Here is a 14,020-nt window from a genome sequence, read left to right as displayed (position 1 = left end):
AATCCATGTATGAAAACAAAGTATGGACTTTGACTGACTTGCCCGATGAGCGGCAAGCCATAGAAAACAAATGGATCTTTAAGAAGAAGACGGACGCAGATGGTAATGTGACCATCTACAAAGCTCGACTTGTCGCTAAGGGTTATCGACAAGTTCAAGGGGTTGACTACGATGAGACTTTCTCACCCGTAGCGAAGCTGAAGTCCGTCCGAATCATGTTAGCAATTGCCGCATACTATGATTATGAGATATGGCAGATGGACGTCAAAACGGCATTCCTTAACGGCTTCCTTAAGGAAGAGTTGTATATGATGCAGCCGGAAGGTTTTGTCGATCCTAAGAATGCTAACAAAGTATGCAAGCTCCAGCGCTCAATCTATGGGCTGGTGCAAGCATCTCGGAGTTGGAACATTCGCTTTGATGAGATGATCAAAGCGTTTGGGTTTACACAGACTTATGGAGAAGCCTGTGTTTACAAGAAAGTGAGTGGGAGCTCTGTAGCATTTCTCATATTATATGTGGATGACATATTATTGATGGGAAATGATATAGAATTCTTGGAAAGTATAAAGGCCTATTTGAATAAGTGTTTTTCAATGAAGGACCTTGGAGAAGCTGCTTACATATTAGGCATCAAGATCTATAGAGATAGATCAAGACGCCTCATTGGTCTTTCACAGAGTACATACCTTGACAAGATATTGAAGAAGTTCAGTATGGATCAGTCCAAGAAGGGGTTCTTGCCTGTATTGCAAGGTGTGCAATTGAGCACGGCTCAATGCCCGACCACGGCAGAAGATATAGAAGAGATGAGTGTCATCCCCTATGCCTCGGCCATAGGGTCTATTATGTATGCCATGCTGTGTACCAGACCTGATGTAAACCTTGCCGTAAGTTTGGTAGGAAGGTACCAAAGTAATCCCGGCAAGGAACACTGGACAGCGGTCAAGAATATCCTGAAGTACCTGAAGAGGACTAAGGATATGTTTCTCGTTTATGGAGGTGACGAAGAGCTCGTCGTAAAGGGTTACGTCGACGCTAGCTTCAACACAGATCCGGATGACTCGAAGTCACAGACCGGATACGTGTATATTTTTAATAGAGGAGCAGTAAGCTGGTGCAGTTGCAAGCAAAGCGTCGTGGCGGGATCTACATGTGAAGCGGAATACATGGCAGCCTCGGAGGCAGCACAGGAAGCAGTCTGGATGAAGGAGTTCATTACCGACCTAGGGGTGATTCCCAATGCGTCGGGCCCGATGACTCTCTTCTGTGACAATACTGGAGCTATTGCCCTTGCGAAGGAGCCCAGGTTTCACAGGAAGACCAGGCATATCAAGCGTCGCTTCAACTCCATTCGTGAAAGTGTTCAAAATGGAGACATAGATATTTGTAAAGTACACACGGACCTGAATGTAGCAGATCCGTTAACTAAACCTCTCCCTAGGGCAAAACATGATCAACACCAGGACGCAATGGGTGTTCGATTCATCACAATGTAACTAGATTATTGACTCTAGTGCAAGTGGGAGACTGTTGGAAATATGCCCTAGAGGCAATAATAAATGGTTATTATTATATTTCTGTGTTCATGATAATAGTCTATTATTCATGCTATAATTGTATTGTCCGGAAATCGTAATACATGTGTGAATACATAGACCACAACCTGTCCCTAGTAAGCCTCTAGTTGACTAGCTCATTGATCAACAGATAGTCATGGTTTCCTGACTATGGACATAGGATGTCACTGATAACGGGATCACATCATTAGGAGAATGATGTGATGGACAAGACCCAACCTAAGCATAGCATAAAAGATCGTGTAGTTTCGTTTGCTAGAGCTTTTCCAATGTCAAGTATCTTTTCCTTAGACCATGAGATCGTGCAACTCCCGGATACCGTAGGAGTGCTTTGGGTGTGCCAAACGTCACAACGTAACTGGGTGACTATAAAGGTGCATTACGGGTATCTCCGAAAGTGTCTGTTGGGTTGGCACGGATCGAGACTGGGATTTTTCACTCCGTGTAAACGGAGAGGTATCTCTGGGCCCACTCGGTAATGCATCATCATAATGAGCTCAATGTGACTAAGGCGTTAGTCACGGGATCATGCATTGCGGTACGAGTAAAGAGACTTGCCGGTAACGAGATTGAACTAGGTATTGGGATACCGACGATCGAATCTCGGGCAAGTAACATACCGTTTGACAAAGGGAATTGCATACGGATTGATTGAATCCTCGACACCGTGGTTCATCCGATGATTTCATCGTGGAGCATGTGGGAGCCAACATGGGTATCCAGATCCCGCTGTTGGTTATTGACCGGAGAGGCGTCTCGGTCATGTCTGCATGTCTCCCGAACCCGTAGGGTCTACACACTTAAGGTCCGGTGACGCTAGGGTTGTAGAGATATATGTATGCGGAAACCCGAAAGTTGTTCGGAGTCCCGGATGAGATCCCGGACGTCACGAGAGGTTCCGGAATGGTCCGGAGGTGAAGAATTATATATAGGAAGTCCAGTTTTGGCCACCGGGAAAGTTTCGGGGGTTATCGGTATTGTACCGGGACCACCGGAAGGGTCCCGGGGGTCCACCGGGTGGGGCCACCTGTCCCGGAGGGCCCCGTGGGCTGAAAGTGGAGGGGAACCAGCCCCTAATGGGCTGGGGCGCCACATTGGGCCTCCCCCCATGCGCCTAGGGTTGGGAACCCTAGGGGGGAGTTCCCCCTTGCCTTGGGGGGCAAGGCAACCCCTTCCCCCCTTGGCCGCCGCCCCCCCCCTTGGAGATCCCATCTCCTAGGGCTGCGCACCCTCCTTGGGGGCCTATATAAAGGGGGGGAGGGAGGGCAGACTACTACAGCCTTTGGCGCCTCCCTCCTCCCCTGCAACACCTCTCTCTCTCGCGCAGAAGCTCGGCGAAGCCCTGCCGGAGAGCCGCTACATCCACCACCACGCCGTCGTGCTGTTGGATCTCCATCAACCTCTCTTCCCCCCTTGCTGGATCAAGAAAGGAGACGTCGCTGCACCGTACGTGTGTTGAACGCGGAGGTGCCGTACGTTCGGCACTCGGTCATCGGTGATTTGGATCACGGCGAGTACGACTCCGTCATCCACGTTCATTGGAACGCTTCCGCTCGCGATCTACAACGGTATGTAGATGCACTCCCTTCCCTCGTTGCTAGTAGACTCCATAGATGCATCTTGGTGAGCGTAGGAAAATTTTAAAATTATGCTACGATTCCCAACAGGGTGCTTATCCTAGCGGTGATTCAAGGACATATGCTTTCTTGGCAGCTATGAGGATGATCCTAAAGTTCCGGACCCAGTCCGTATAGTTGTTACCATCGTCTTTCAGCTTGGTTTTCTCTAGGAACGCGTTGAAGTTGAGGTTGACATTAGCATGGGCCATTTGATCTACAAGACATATTGTAAAGATTTTAGACTAAGTTCATGATAATTAAGTTCATCTAATCAAATTATTAATGAACTCCCACTCAGAAAGACATCCCTCTAGTCATCTAAGTGATACATGATCCGAGTCAACTAGGCCGTGTCCGATCATCACGTGAGACAGACTAGTCATCATCGGTGAACATCTTCATGTTGGTCGTATCTGCTATACGACTCATGTTCGACCTTTCGGTCTCTTGTGTTCCGAGGCCATGTCTGTACATGCTAGGCTCGTCAAGTCAACCTAAGTGTATTGCGTGTGTAAATCTGGCTTACACCCGTTGTATGCGAACGTTAGAACCTATCACACCCGATCATCACGTGGTGCTTCGGAACAACGAACCTTCGCAACGGTGCACAGTTAGGGGGAACACTTTCTTGAAATTTTAGCGAGGGATCATCTTATTTATGCTACCGTCGTTCTAAGCAAATAAGATGTAAAACATGATAAACATCACATGCAATCAAATAGTGATATGATATGGCCAATATCATTTTGCTCCTTTTGATCTCCATCTTCGGGGCGCCATGTTCATCATTGTCACTGGCATGACACCATGATCTCCATCATCATGATCTCCATCATCGTGTCTTCATGAAGTTGTCTCGCCAACTATTACTTCTACTACTATGGCTAACGGTTAGCAATAAAGTAAAGTAATTACATGACGTCTCAGTTGACACGCAGGTCATAAATAAATTAAGACAACTCCTATGGCTCCTGCCGGTTGTCATACTCATCGACATGCAAGTCGTGATTCCTATTACAAGAACATGATCAATCTCATACATCACATATATCATTCATCACATTCTTCTGGCCATATCACATCACATGACACATGCGGCAAAAACAAGTTAGACGTCCTCTAATTGTTGTTGCAAATTTTTTACGTGGCTGCTATAGGTTTCTAGCAAGAACGTTTCTTACCTACGTCAAAACCACAACGTGATATGCCAATTTCTATTTACCCTTCATAAGGACCCTTTTCATCGAATCCGATCCGACTAAAGTGGGAGAGACAGACACCCGCTAGCCACCTTATGCAACTAGTGCATGTCAGTCGGTGGAACCTGTCTCACGTAAGCGTACGTGTAAGGTCGGTCCGGGCCGCTTCATCCCACGATGCCGCCGAACCAAGATAAGACTAGTAACGGCAAGTAAATTGACAAAATCGACGCCCACAACAACTTGTGTTCTACTCGTGCATAGAAACTACGCATAGACCTAGCTCATGATGCCACTATTGGGGATCGTTGCAGAAATTTAAAATTTTCTACGCATCACCAAGATCAATCTATGGAGTCATCTAGCAACGAGAGAGAGAGGAGTGCATCTACATACCCTTGTAGATCGCGAGCGGAAGCGTTCAAGAGAACGGGGTTGATGGAGTCGTACTCGTCGTGATCCAAATCACCGATGATCCTAGCGCCGAACGGACGGCACCTCCGCGTTCAACACACGTATGGAGCGGAGACGTCTCCTCCTTCTTGATCCAGCAAGGGGGAAGAGAAGTTGATGGAGATCCAGCAGCACGACGGCGTGGTGGTGGAAGCAGCGGGATTCCAGCAGGGCTTCGCCAAGCGCTACTGGAGGAGGAAGAGGTGTCACGGGAGGGAGAGGGAGGCGCCAGGGCTTAGGGTGCGGCTGCCCTCCCTCCTCTCCACTATATATAGGGGCTAGGGGGCGCATGCCCCCTTGGAGATTCCATCTAGAGGGGGGGCGGCGGCCCCTCGGGGGGCAACGGCCCCCTTAGGGTTTCCAACCATGTGGGCGCATGCCCCCTCGGGGGGCAACAGCCCCCTAGGGTTTCCAACCCTAGGCGCCTTGGGCCCTTGGGTGGGGCGCACCAGCCCACCAGGGGCTGGTTCCCACGCCACTTCAGCCCATGGGGCCCTCCGGGATAGGTGGCCCCACCCGGTGGACCCCGGGGACCCTTCCGGTGGTCCCGGTACAATACCGGTGACCCCCAAAACTCTCCCGGTGGCCGAAACTGGACTTCCTATATATAAATATTTACCTCCGGACCATTCCGGAACTCCTCGTGACGTCCGGGATCTCATCCGGGACTCCGAACAACTTTCGGTTAACCGCATACTAATATCTCTACAACTCTAGCGTCATCGAACCTTAAGTGTGTAGACCCTACGGGTTCGGGAATCATGCAGACATGACCGAGACACCTCTCTGGCCAATAACCAACAACGGGATCTAGATACCCATGTTGGCTCCCACACGTTCCACGATGATCTCATCGGATGAACCACGATGTCGAGGATTCAAGCAATCCCGTACAAAATTCCCTTTGTCAATCGGTACGTTACTTGCCCGAGATTCGATCGTCGGTATCCCAATACCTCGTTCAATCTCGTTACCGGCAAGTCACTTTACTCGTTCCGTAATGCATGATCCCGTAACTAACTACTTAGTCACATTGAGCTCATTATGATGATGCATTACCGAGTGGGCCCAGAGATACCTCTCCGTCGTACGGAGTGACAAATCCCAGTCTCGATCTGTGCCAACCCAACAGACACTTTTGGAGATACCTGTAGTGCACCTTTATAGCCACCCAGTTACGTTGTGACGTTTGGTACACCCAAAGCATTCCTACGGTATCCGGGATTTGCACGATCTCATGGTCTAAGGAAATGATACTTGACATTAGAAAAGCTTTAGCAAACGAACTACACGATCTAGTGCTATGCTTAGTATTGGGTCTTGTCCATCACATCATTCTCCTAATGATGTGATCCCGTTATCAATGACATCCAATGTCCATGGTCAGGAAACCGTAACCATCTATTGATCAACGAGCTAGTCAACTAGAGGCTCACTAGGGACATGTTATGGTCTATGTGTTCACACATGTATTACGATTTCCGGATAACACAATTATAGCATGAACAATAGACAATTATCATGAACAAGGAAATATAATAATAACCATTTTATTATTGCCTCTAGGGCATATTTCCAACACTCGCGGCCGCCGGCGGTTGGGCGCCGTCGTGCGCGAGGAGGCGGCGGCTGAGAGGGAGATGGCGCAGGGGAGGAGGCGGCTAGGGTTAGGTCTCCCGGCTCCCTAAGGAAGCTGAGCAAATATGAATGCTTCTTGCTTAATTCCAAAGCGGATCCTTACATGAGTTTATATAATCCTCCTACTAAGATAATTGGGCTAAGCCCCTAATAACGATAAGATAGATTGGGCCACAACTAACTGGGCTAAGCCCCTAATATGTCGGTCATAACATTTCTCCCCGCCTGCACAAACAGCTCGTCCTCGAGCTGAAAGGCAGGAAAGTGCTTGCGGAACTCCTCGAGGTGATCAACCGTCTCCAAACACCTCCGCGGCAGCTAGGGCGGGCAGGTCATCGAGCCCGGCGGCGGCGGCCTCCTCAATGTAGTCCGCATCCTCCGGGTAGAAGAGTTGTGGGTAGACGTTGTCGGGCACGTAGGGATCGTCGCAGTTGAAGCACAACCCTTGGCGGCGACGCTCGAGTTGCTCGGCCGTGGTGAGCCGGCGGAACGGGCGCGCTGCAGTCGTAGCGAGGGGTGCCGCGGAAGCCGGAGCAGGCCGACCCTGCGCGGGAACGTCCGGCCAGGGTGGCGGCCCATCGGCCCGGGACGGTAACGCCTGCTGGATGGCCACCGCGCGGCGCTCAAACGCGCGGGCGTAGTACATGGCCGTCTGGAGGTCCTGAGGTCCCTGCAGCTCCACGTCCATGTGTATATGATCCGGCAGACCGCCGACGAAGAGCTCGGCCAGCTGGGAAGCCGTCACGCCGGGCGCCTGGCACGCCAGGGCCTGAAAGCGGTCGGTGAAGTCCTGCACCGTAGAGGTAAAGGTGAGACGCCCAACTCCGCCAGCCGGCTCCCGCGTATCGGCGGCCTGAAGTGAAGGAGGCAGAGCTCGCGAAAACGCTCCCATGGAGGCATGCCGCCCTCGTCCTGCTCGAGAGCATAATACCAAGTCTGTGCGGCGCCTCGGAGGTGATATGAAGCAAGCCAGGTGCGGTCCAACGCGAGCGTGTGTTGCCCCCGGAAGAACTGGTCACACTGATTAAGCTAGTTGAGGGGGTCCTCGATGCCGTCGTAGGTGGCAAAAGCGAGCTTGGCGAAGCGCGGCGCCGTCTAGGTATAACCGCCGTGGGGGTACGGCTCGGCGGTGCGGAGCAGCGACACCGGGTCGATGATCACAGGGGGGCCCCCGTAGAACGGCGGCGTCTAGAGGCGAACGTAGGGGCCCGTGGAGCTGGAGGACCCGTCGTACTTCGCCTGCTGTGATGGCACGTGCGGCGGTCCCGAGGCCATCGTGTAGACCGGCTGAGACGATGACTCGGTCAACCAGGCTGGTAGCGGGGATGGGAACCGGACCTGGTGGATCGGGACTCCTGCCGGCGTGGCTGATGCGGGGCCGGAGCTGGCCGGCGGTGGCTGCTGTAGTTGCAGCGGCTGCTGCGGCGGAGCGCCGGGCGCGGCGGAGGCCGCCAGGAGCAGCGGCTACCACTGCAGCCAGGGCGGGCGAGGGTGACGGTGGATGGCAGCAGCTGCTGCAGCGGCCCCGCGAGCGCGGTGAAGGCCGTCTGGTGCGGCGGCGCGGTGCAGTGGCGGCGATGGCCGACGCAACCGGGTGCGGCCCGCAGGACCCGACCAAGAATATGCACTCCTGAACCGCCTGGGTTAGGTCCCGCAGTGCCCTGGACACCTCCTCCGGGGTGAGGACGGCGGGGGCGGGCGCGACGGAGGATCCCGGGCGGGCAGGAGCGGGGCGATGGTCGTGGTGGTCGCCGGATGCGACGAGGTGACCGGCAGCGGAAGAGACGGGTTGGGCGGCGATGAAGACATGATTGAACCGAAGCTAGCTGACACCAAACTGGTAAAACTAGGGTTCCACCGGATCTAGGCCGGAGGTTGTAGGGGAAGGAGGGAGCTGGTCGTGGATGAACTCGTGGCCGCCGCCGGCTGGGCGCCGGCGTGTGCGAGGAGGCGGCGGCTGAGAGGGAGATGGCGCAAGGGAGGAGGCGGCTAGGGTTAGGTCTCCCGGCTCCCTAAGGAAGCCGAGCAAATATGATTGCTTCTTGCTTAATTCCAAAACGTTTCCTTACACGAGTTTATATAATCCTTCTACTAAGATAATTGGGCTAAGCCCCTAATAACGATAAGATAGACTGGGCCACAACTAACTGGGCTAAGCCCCTAATATGCCGGTCATAACAAGTAGAGATAAGTACTTCCCTCGATTAGAAACCAAGCTTATCAATCCAGTAGGAGAACCACGCAACAACTCGTTAGCAGCACGTACACACAAAATAACAAATACTTGCACCCAACGCAAACAAGGAGTTGTCAATACCTTGGCGGTTAATTGCAAGGTTTAAATCTCGTAGTGATAAATAGATAAATAAAAGCACGAAATAAAAAAAGTAAATAAAATTGCAGCAAGGTATTTTATATTTTAATATATGAACTAGATAGACCCGGGGGCCATAGTTTTCACTAGAGACTTCTCTCTTGAAAATAGCATACGGTGGGTAAACAAATTACTGTTGGGCAATTGATAAAAAGGCGAATAATCATGACGATATCTAAGGCAGTGATCATGTATATAGGCATCACTTTCGAGACAAGTAGACCGACTCCTGCCTGCATCTACTACTATCACTCCACACATCGACCGCTATCCAACATGCATCTAGAGTATTAAGTTCATAAAGAACGAAGTAATGCCTTAAGCAAGATGAAATGATGTAGACAAAGTAAACTCAATTAATATCAATAAGCCCCATCTTTTTATCCTTGATGGCAATGATACAAATGCGTGTCATATCCCTTTCTCTCACTGGGATTGAGCAATGCAAGATCGAACCCATCACAAAGCACCTCTCCCATTGCAAGAAAAATCAATCTAGTTGGCCAAACCAAATCAATAGATCGGAGAGAAATACAAAGCTATACTAATCATGCATAAAAGAGTTCAGAGAAGACTCGAATAATATTCATAGATAATCTGATCATAAACTCACAATTCATCGGATCCCAACAAACAAACCACAAAAAGTGATTAGATCAAATAGATCCCCAAGAACATAAAGGAGAACATTGTATTGAAGATCAAAGAGAGAGAAGAAGCCATCTAGCTACTAGCTATGTACCCGTAGGTCTATGGTAAACTACTCACACATCATTGGAAGGGCAACAAGGTTGATGTAGATCCCCTCCATGATCGATTCCTCCTCCCATAGAGTGTCGAGGAAGGCCTCCAGATGGGATCTCACGAGAACAAAAACTTGCGACGGCAGAAAAAGTATTCCGGGTGGCTCTCTGATGTTGGGTGGAATATTTGGGTATTTATAGATCTAAGATTAGGATAAGAGGTTCCACGAGGGGCCCACAAGCCTAGGAGGTGTGCTACTTGTGAGCTGCGTTGGGATTTCGCCGAAGAGGAGGGGATGATGCAGTACATAGAGATAAGTATTTCCCTCAGTTAGAAACCATGGTTGTCAATCCAGTAGGAGAATCACACAATAACTCGTTAGTAGTACCTACACAAAAATAACAAATACTTGCACCCAACGCAAACAAGGGGTTGCCAATCCCTTGGCGGTTAATTGCAAGGATCAAATCTCATAGTGATACATAAATAAATAAAACGCAAAATAAAATAACGTGATAAAAAGTGCAGCAATATATTTTTGGATTTTTGATATATGATTTAGATAGACCCGGGGGCCATAGTTTTCACTAGAGGTTTCTCTCTTGAAGATAGCAAACGGGGGGGGGGGGTAAACAAATTACTGTTGGGAAACCGATAGAAAAGCGAATAATCATGACGGTATATAAGGCAATGATCATGTATATAGGCATCACTTCCGAGACAAGTAGACCGACTCCTGCCTGCATCTACTAATATTCTCCACAATCGATGGCTAACCAGCATGCATCTAGAGTATTAATTTCATAACTAACGGAGTAACGCCTTAAACAAGATGACATGATGTAGAGAAAGTAAACTCAATTAATATGAATAAACCCTTCATTTTATCCTTAATGGCAATGATACAAATATGTGTGATATCCCTTTCTGTCACTGAGATTGAGCACCGGAAGATCGAACCCACCACAAAGCACCTCTCCCATTGCAAGAAAAATCAATCTAGTTGTCCAAACCAAATCAATAGATCGAAGGGAAATACAAAGCTATAATAATCATGCATAAAAGAGTTCAGAGAAGACTCAAATAATATTCATAGATAATCTGATCATAAACTCACAATCCATCGGGTCCCAACAAACATGCCACAAAAAATAATTACATCGAATAGATATCCAAGAACATCAAGGAGAACATTGTATTGAAGATCAAAGAGAGAGAGATGAAAAGCCATCTAAGTACTAACTATGGACCCGTAGGTGTATGGTAAACTACTCACACATCATCGAGGGGCGGCAAGGTTGATGTAGAACCCTTTCGTGGTTGATTCTCCCTCCCGCAGAGTGCCAGAAAAGGTCCCAGATGGGATCTCTCGAGAACAAAAGTTTGCGGCGGCGAAAAAAGTATTTTGGGTGGCTCTCTGTTGGTTTCTCGATTTTTGAGAATTTATAGAGGCGAAATTAGGTCAAATAGCTGAACATGGGCCCCAAAAGCCACCAGGGCGCGCCTACCCCCCTGGGCGTGCCCTGGTGCCTTGTGGGCTACTCCTTCATCTTCTGGCCCTGTCCCAAAGCTTCCAGGGTCTCTTTTGTCCAGGAAAAAAATCTCCAAAAAGTTTCGTGGCATTTAGACTTCGTTTGGTACTCATATTTTGGAATAACAAAAACAAGCAAAAAACAACAATTGACACTTGGCACTAAGTTAATAGGTTAGTCCCAAAAAAGGATATATATAATTGCATATAAAACATCAAAGATTGATACTACAATAGCATGGAACAATAAAAAATTATAGATACGTTGGAGACGTATCAAGCATCCCCAAGCTTAATTCTTGCTCGTCCTCGAGAGTAGGTAAATGATAAAAACAAAAAAATTGATGTGGAATGCTACCTATCATATTCATCATGTAATCTTTATTTTGTAGCATGAATATTGAGATCCGAATGATTCAAAGCAACAACCTATAGTTTGACATAAAGATGTAAATACTCAAGCATACCAACAGATAATCATGTCTTTGAAAATATCAACGCTAAACAAAGTTATCCCTAGCCCATCATGCTCAATCATTGATCCATTCATGAAACACACTCAATATTAACTACATCCAATGCACAAGTATGACAATAGTGCTCCCCAGTTGGTGCTTATAAGAGAAGGTGAAGACTCAAATTTAAAATAAAAATTGCATAAAAGTAAAATAGATAGGACCTTCGCAGAGGGAAGTAGAGATTTGCAGAGGTGCGAGAGCTCAAAGTTTAAAATAGAGAGATAAAAAATATTTTGAGAGGCATGCTTTTCCTATCAACGTCACGGCCGAAAGTTCCCAACATCTTCCATGCTAGACACATTATAGGCGGTTCCTAAACAGAAAATGAAGTTCATTTCCTTTTCACCATTCTTTCACAATCCATGGCTAGCCGTATCCACGGGTGCCTTTCAAACTTTAAACTTTCCAAGGAATTTATTATTATTATTGATTCACTCTGGGATTGGGCATCCCTATTACCTTTCAATTTCTCATGCAATGACAAGTCAATAAACACTCATCATGAGAATAACCCGCCTAGCATGAAAGATATTGGCTACCCCCTGTCGCTTCATGAGCGGTACAGGCACACAAAATGGAAAATTATTTTGAATGATTAGAGTTGGAACATGCAAATTTACTTGGAACGACATGTAAATACCGCATATAGGCAGGTATGGTGGACTCATATGGCACAACTTTAGGTTTAAGGAATTGGATGCACAAGCAGCATTCCCGCTTAGTACAAATGGAGGCTAGCAAATAGATTGAGAAGCGACCAACCGAAAAACAAAAACGGTCTTAAACATGCATTGAACATAACTAACACTGAAATAATGCACCATAAGTAGGATATAACTTCGTTGCATAACTATTGATTTTTCGTGTATGTATAGGTAATCGCAAACCTTAACACCAATATTCTTACTAAACCACAATTACTCACTAGTACCACTCACATATTATCATCTTCATATCGCAAAACTATTGCAAGGAATCAAGTTTATCATATTCAGTGATCAATATGAAAGTTTTTATTATATCCTTCTTGAATATCCATCACATTAGGACCAAATTCATAACTTGTGCATATTACCATCACTATTATCAACTCTCAAATAATATAAGTGAAGCGTGAGAGTGCATGTATTTCTTCAAATATAATCACCGTCATGCTTAGAAGGATGTAAGTGAAGTATTAGAGCAACTGCCTAGCTCATAAGATATAAGTGAAGCACATAGAGTATTCTAACAAATCATGATAAATGTGTGTCCCTCTCAAATAGGTGTGTCCATCAAGGATGGTTGTGACAAACTAAAAACCAAACAAAGCAAAGACTCATATAATACACGACGCTCCAAGTAAAACTCATATCATGTGATGAATAAAAATATAGCTCAAAGTAATGTTACCAATGGTTGGTAGAAGAAAGAGGGGATGCCGTCTGGGGCATCCCCAAGCTTAGGCTCTTGGGAGTCCTTGAATATTACCTTGGGGTACCTCGGGCATCCGCAAGCTTAGGCTCTTGCCACTTCTTATTCCTTCATCCATCGTGGTCTCACTCAAAACTTGAAAACTTCAGCACACAAAACTCAACAAAACCTTTGTGAGATCCGTTAGTATAATAACCAAATAACAAATATTAGGTACTATTGTCAACCCCATTCATGTTTTATTATTGCATTATATCTATTGTATTCCAACTTCTCCATGGCTTATACCCCCCGATACAATCCATAGTTTTATCAAAACAAGCAAACAATGCAACGAAAACAGAATCTGCCAAAAACAGTCTGTAGTCACCTGAATTATGACTATACTTCTGTAACTCTGGAAATTCTGAAAAATTAGGACAACGTGGGAAATTTGTATATCAATCATGTGTAAAAAATCAGATCAAAAGCACGTCCCAGTGAATTTAAACAATTTTGCTACTGGGTGCAAAAGTTTCTATTTTTCACAAAATCAAATCAGCTATCATCCAAATCATCCCAAAGGCTTTACTCGGCACAAACGCTAATTAAAACACAAAACACAACCATAACAATAGCATAATTGTGTGCACACTCAAAAATAGAAAAAGAACAAGAACATTAAAGATAACTATTGGGTTGCCTCCCAACTAGCGCTATTGTTTTACGCCCCTAGCTAGGCGTGATGCATAGTTTCAAGTGTTGTCATCTTTCAAATTGATTCCATAGGTGGCCCTCATAATGGATTTGTATGGTGGCTTAATTTTCTTTCTAGGGAAGTGTTCCACATCTTTCTTTAATGGAAATTGAAATCTTATATTCCCTTCTTTCATATCAATAATCGCACCTATGGTTCGTAAGAACAGTCTACCAAGTATTATGGGACAAGACGGATTGCAATCAATATGAAGA

This window comes from Triticum aestivum, chromosome 2D, assembly GCF_018294505.1.
Source record: "Triticum aestivum cultivar Chinese Spring chromosome 2D, IWGSC CS RefSeq v2.1, whole genome shotgun sequence".
Lineage (NCBI taxonomy): Eukaryota > Viridiplantae > Streptophyta > Magnoliopsida > Poales > Poaceae > Triticum > Triticum aestivum.
The sequence above is the reverse complement of the archived record's forward strand: the minus strand, read 5'-3'. Positions refer to the sequence as shown.